Raw genomic sequence first — 6,355 nt, 5'->3', positions numbered from 1 at the left:
GCTTCTTTCTCTCCCACTCCCCCTGCTTGTGTTCCCTCTCTCGCTGGCTGTCTGTATCTCTGTCGAATAAATAAATAAAATCTTTAAAAAAATAATATTTACCTGTGCGTGCAATTTTTGCATGCTTTATGAAAAAGCTTATTTAGGGCTGAAAGAAAAAAATCACTCAAAATGAAGCCAATTTTAATTTACTTTAACACACACACACACACACACACACACACACACATTTAAGTAAGCAAGTATTAAAGGAGTAAGGCCACCACACACATAAAACGCTATATCTACTTAGGTGTGTATAAATGTATGTTTTGATTTTTTTTCTCTCATATATTCAGGAAATGTTTCTGTAGTCCTGGCTTATTTAGCCCTGGTGTCCTCTCCCACTTACATACCATGCTATGTTCCCTGTGTGCCTTGATTCTGGGTCCATCCCAGTTGTGACAGCTAGCTCCATTAATACGGACGTAAGCAATATCAGTGAGCCCATCATTCCGCATTCTCCCACAGGTGTACCAAGAGAATAGAAGTGAGCCCAAGCCGTGTAAGTGGGTGGGGAAATACACATCTCCAGAACATTGTCTGTTCAGCTTTGAGAATAACACCAGGTCGCAACCTCCAGTGGCTCCCCACTGCCTACAACCAGCATAAAAGCCAAACTCCTCAGCCTGACATTCGAGGCTACTTTCCTCCTTCTCATTCTCATTTCCTTCCACTCTATCCATGAACCTCTCAAGCAAGGCTCCAAATCACCACTGAAAATGCTCTTTTAGAGGCAGTTCAGTGATTTTCAAAGGTTCCTGGGTCTACTCTTAATTATCCATGCAACTGGCATGAGTTGTCCAGCTGCTACAAGGGGCCTGCAGCCTTCACTTCCTGGCCTCATGCTCTGATGTTTGCTAAAACTGGGTCTTTGCCTTGTATCCTGCACACTGTGCAGCCCCTACAAAGCTGCCTGCCACCAGAGCCCTTCCTCAGTGGGCCTGATCTTCCCCCAGTCTCCTGAAGCTTCCCAAGTCATCGGTGGTCAAGCTGCAAACAAGTTTTCCCAAACCACAGTGCCTGCCTCCCTCCTTAACTTATCATGCTGCTGTGTTCCTCCCGTCAAGCTACACTCTACTCTTCGCTGCCCAAACCCAGTCTACATCTGTAACTCCCTCTGGCACAAGATCCATTCCACCTGGCTGTCTCCAGAGGCACTGTCTCCATATCCCTCAGTGGCTACCAGTGTCCTTGTTGTCATCGGGTCCCTGTATGCCTTGTCCAGAGTGTACAGAGTTATTATGCTTAGCAATCCCAAGGGTTAAAAGTGGTATAGGAATGAACTGGGATGATAATCTGGTATGTGTCAGAGCTTTTAAAAATGCTAGACAGACATAAGGTCCTGATATTCCTGATCCTGAAACCTCCCTGCCCCATTGCCTGGTTTCTGAGTCTACATTCTGACCTGGAAGTCTCATCTCCTCTCAGGGACCAGCCCAAGGCCCTCCTACTACTTACACAGTGCGCCGAGGCCCCTGTGAATTCTTAGAGCCCTTGCTGTTGGCATTGCTCTCCGTGACATCTCATCAGACCCTCTTTGGTGAGCCAGACTCATGAGAACTGATTCTGCTGCCGAAAAGCTGTGTGAAATTGACCCTCTGCCAGTCTCTAAAAGGAAGGGGCTAGACAACGCCTCTGGGCCTTTCAGTTCTGAGGTTTTATGTGTGTAGACTTTTTACTTCTTATCTAAACTTTATGTTTTGTTTTGTTTTGTTTTTAAGAGAGGGAGGGAGAGAGAAGGAGGGGGAGGGGCAGAGGGAGAAGGAAAGAGAGAATCTTAAGCAGGCTCCATACCCAGTGCAGGAGGGCCCAATACGAGGCTCAGTCTCACAACCCTGAGATCATGACCTGAGCCAAAATCAAGAGTCAGGTGCTTAACTGACTGACCCAGATGCCCCTAAACTTAATGCTTTTAATTCCCATCACAACTTAGAGCATAGTGCCAGGCTCACAGAGACCCTATAAATGTATTTCTGGATTGGTAACTGAATAACAGGTTTGTCCTACTGATATGGTAAAGTGGTTTTTCACTTTGGTTTTTTTTTTTAATTTATTTTTTTCATTTATTTTATTTTATTTTATTGTTTTCATCATAAGTGTAGTCTTTAATCCCATCACCTATTTCACCCATCCCCCCACCCACCTTCCCTCTGGTAACCATAGGTTCGCACTCTATAGTTAAGAGTCTTGTTTCTTGGTTTGTCTCTCTTTTTTCTTTGCTTGTTTTGTTTCTTAAATTCTACATAAGAGTGAAATCATATGGTATTTGTCTTCTTCTGACTTACTTCCCTTAGCATTATACACTCTAGCTCTATCCATGTTGTTGCAAATGGCAAGATTGCATTCTTTTTTACAGCTGAACAGTATTCCATTATATAAACATATACCACGTCTTCTTTATCCATTCACCTATCAATGGATATTTGGGCTGCTTCCAAGTTTGGCTATTGTAAATAATGTTACAATAAACATAGGGATGCATGTATCCCTTTGAATTAATGTTTTTGCGTTTCTTATAAATAGCCAGTAGTATGATTACTGGATTATGGGGTAGTTCTATGTTTAATTTTTGGAGGTGCCTCCATCCCATTTTCCACATTGGCCGTACCAGTTTGCATTCCTACCAACAATGCACGAGGGTTCCTTTCTCTCCACATCCTTGCCAACACTTGTTGTTTCTTGTGTTTTTGATTTTAATTGTTTTGACAGGTGTGAGGTGATATTTTGTAGTTTTGATTTGCATTTCCCTAATGATAAGTGATGTTAAGCATCTTTTTCATGTGTCTTTTGGCCATCTGTATATCTTCTTTGGAGAAATGCCTGTTCATGTCTTTTGCCCAATTTTTTATTGGATTATTTGTTTTTGGGGTGTTGAGTTTTATCAGTTCTTTATATATTTCACTTTGGACACTACTAAGTTTATGTTTTCTTTCCCCATCTCATAACAACTGGATTTTTTTCTGGAAGAAATTTAGTTACAATATTAAAGTGTAGCCAAAGGCCAGTGACTGAAACCTCCATATTCTACAAATGCAGATTCCCAGGCACCAAACCTAGAGATTCTGACTCAGTAGGTTGGGTGGAAATCTGTGCTGTGACAAGCCCCTCAAGTGATTCTGAAGCCATAGCCCTGAGTCACCCTTTGAGAAACATTAAGAAGTAAGGATTTTTAGGACAATGCAGAGAATAGAAATTTGTTTCTGGTGGCAGCCAGTGTTTTCTTTCTTAGTGGGGAAAGGTTGGGAGGTCTTCTTGAGAGATGGAGCCTTGAAGGCAGAGGAGTGCCCACCACTGGTTTCTGTCTGTGGCAGGTTGAACCTTCAGCAGCACAGGAGCTAGAACAGCCCACGCTGTTGGACTCACATAGCCTCCACAGCTACTCCATTCATGACCTTGTTGTGCCAACACTAGGGTGGCCAAGGGCAGAGACCGGCTGAGGATAACTGGAAGAGTCATTCTGTTTGATTGGTTGATTAATGTCTGCCCTATGGGAGAAGCTTTCTGCTGGGCATTAATGTAGATTACAAAGATGTTCATACTCCATGCTCGCTATCTCAGTGCAGTAGTCACATGCCTCTTTCCCACATACCTTCATCTCCTATCTTCCAGTGTTTTCAAGTCCCTGACCAACTGGCCAAGCTATTCACCATTGCCCACAAGCCTCTGTGCATCCTTGCCTTGGGCCATTTCTCTTTCTTCACAAAGTAGATGACTTGATGTACTGCCTGATACCATCCTTAGGAGGATACTTTTCATTGCCATCCCCGAGGGTCCCCTAAAAGGCTGCACTACAGTAGCTGTCCATTTTTGTCTTGCACCTACATGCCAACTGGCCTGTCCGTGAACCAAACAGCTTTTTTCCTCCTCTGTCAGCTAGTCATAGGAGCCCTCCGTGTGGTCTGACTTGGGGAGGGCTGACTTGAGGATGGCCCCGTGATCCTACCTCCAGGTGTTCACTATCATGGGTAATCCCCTTCCCTTCAGTGTAGGCAAGTCCTGTGACTTGCTTCTCTCAATGGAATATGGCAAAGATGGTGGGATGTACATGAGTATGTGTATTTGACACTCTATATAAGATTGTAACACCCACCTTGCAAGGGCACTCCCTGTGCCTCTTTGCTGTGAAGAAGCAAGTGGCCATGTTACGACCTACCACATGGAAAGGGACACGTGACAAGGAGCTGAAGGGGGCCTCTGGCTAAGAGCCAACAAGAAGATAAGCCCCTCAGTGTGGCAGTCTGCAAGGAAGTGGATCTGACAATAACCACATGGGGCTGCAAGTGAATCTCTCCCCAGCTGATGCTCAGATAATATCACACCCCTGTCAATGCCTTGATTACAGCTTTGTGAAAACCCAAAGAAAAGGACCCAGCTAATTTGTGCCCCAAGTGCTGACCCACAAAAACTGTCAAATAATATGTGTTGTTTTAAGCTGCCAGATTTGTAGTAATACTGTTATGCAGCAGTAGAAAACCAATACACAGCCTGAAATGTGAGCTGAGAGTACAGAATGGTAGGCGACATGGGAGCCTGGGCCACTTGCTCATGCAAGTCCCTGTGCATTGCTGTTCCCAGGGTTACCACTTCGTTTTGTGATGGAATGCTGCTAGTTCCTCCCAACCTTGGTGAATTGACAGAACCCAGGTCCCAGTGGGTAAATCTGGACATCTGGTCACTTAATGTCCCCTAGTTAGGTGCTTAATCTATACCAGGGCTCAGTAGCACATGGGGATCTCTTTTCCAAATGATTCTCTGCTGCAGATGGCATGAGATCTGCATCAAGACCCCAGGGCTTTATGTTGTTCTTCTACTCTTCTCCACATTACATTTGTTCCCACCACAGATAACTGAATACCGGAGAGTCTACCTGGTTGTACAGCTCACTGGATCGTACTGCCCAAGCAGCAGTGATGTTTGCTCGTCAGCCTGGATCTGCTGGCAATTTTCCTTGTCACTAAGTAAATAAGTGAGAGCAGTACTTCTAAATATGGAATATGCTGCCTCCAGAAACCAAAAGGACTGCCAGGCATTGTGCTTTTTTCTTAGTTGTGTGAGAGAATAATTTGTCCTAATTTGGTGGGACTGGGAGAATATGTCCCAGCTTACACTAAACCACTGGATCCCTAAGAATTTCCCTGATGTGGTGATCCCCTGAATCATCATTTAGCCTTTTTTCTGTCCTTTGGCTTGCATGTCCTACCCAGTCCTCCAGTATATTTCCACTTCTTGCTCACCTGATCATTAATATAATACATGAATGCGGTTCTTTGCAGAATGTCCAGATGGTCCAGGCCCTTAAGACCATATTCTAGGAGGATGCCTTGGGTGGCTCAATTGGTTAAGCATCTGCCTTTGGCTCTGGTCATGTTCCTGGGGTCCTGGGTTTGAGTCCTGCATTGGGCTCCCTACCAAGCAGGGAGTCTGCTTCTTCCTCTGCCTGCCACTCGCTCTTTCTCTCACTCACTCTCTCTCTCTCTGACAAATAAATAAAATCTTTTTAAAAAAGACTATATTCTAGGAAAGGGCAGATTTAACATAGCTCAAAGGCAACACTGAATGTGTACTTGTCTTGTCCCACGTGAATGTGAACTACTCTGGTCATCCTTCCTAATGAGGACTGAAGAGAATACATTTATGGGATTGATAGCCATATACTTTGTATCCAAGGCCATTTTGATGTGATCTAGCACAGATACCATACCTGGCTCAGAGCTGCAGTTGGGAGGCTACTACTTGGTTGAGTTTATGGTAACCCACTGTTATCCTCCAGGATACACTTAGTGTCTGTAGGGGACATACTGGTTAATGGGATGGGCCTGTGATGAGGACCACCATTCCCGCCTACTTCAGGTATTTCAGGGTAGCACTAATTTCTGCCATATCCCTTCATATGGTATTGTTTTTGATTTACTATCTTGGCTGGGAAGGGTAGAATAGTTTCACAGGATTCTACTTGGCATTCTCCACTATGATAGCCCTTACCCCATAGGCCAAGGAACCAATGTGGGTTCTGCCAATACCTAAGCATGGCCATTCCATTATTCCTTTGGGAACCAGGGGAATTACCAACACATGAGTGTGTGGAGCAGGTGGACCCACCATGAACCAGATCTAAGTGAGAACTCCATTTATTACCCTATCCTTTATCCACTCCACTCCCAAGAGGGGAGTTACCAGGATGCTTTGGGTCCCTGGATATCTCAACTCAGACCATGTATCCAACAGTCCTTGAAAGGTTTTGTATTCCTCTTTCCTTCAGTGTACAGTTATATAAGTAAAAAGACTTTGGAGAAGGACTAAGGAAATCAATACC

Source organism: Ursus arctos, unplaced genomic scaffold, assembly GCF_023065955.2.
Source record: "Ursus arctos isolate Adak ecotype North America unplaced genomic scaffold, UrsArc2.0 scaffold_4, whole genome shotgun sequence".
Lineage (NCBI taxonomy): Eukaryota > Metazoa > Chordata > Mammalia > Carnivora > Ursidae > Ursus > Ursus arctos.
This window is presented reverse-complemented; position numbering follows the sequence as displayed.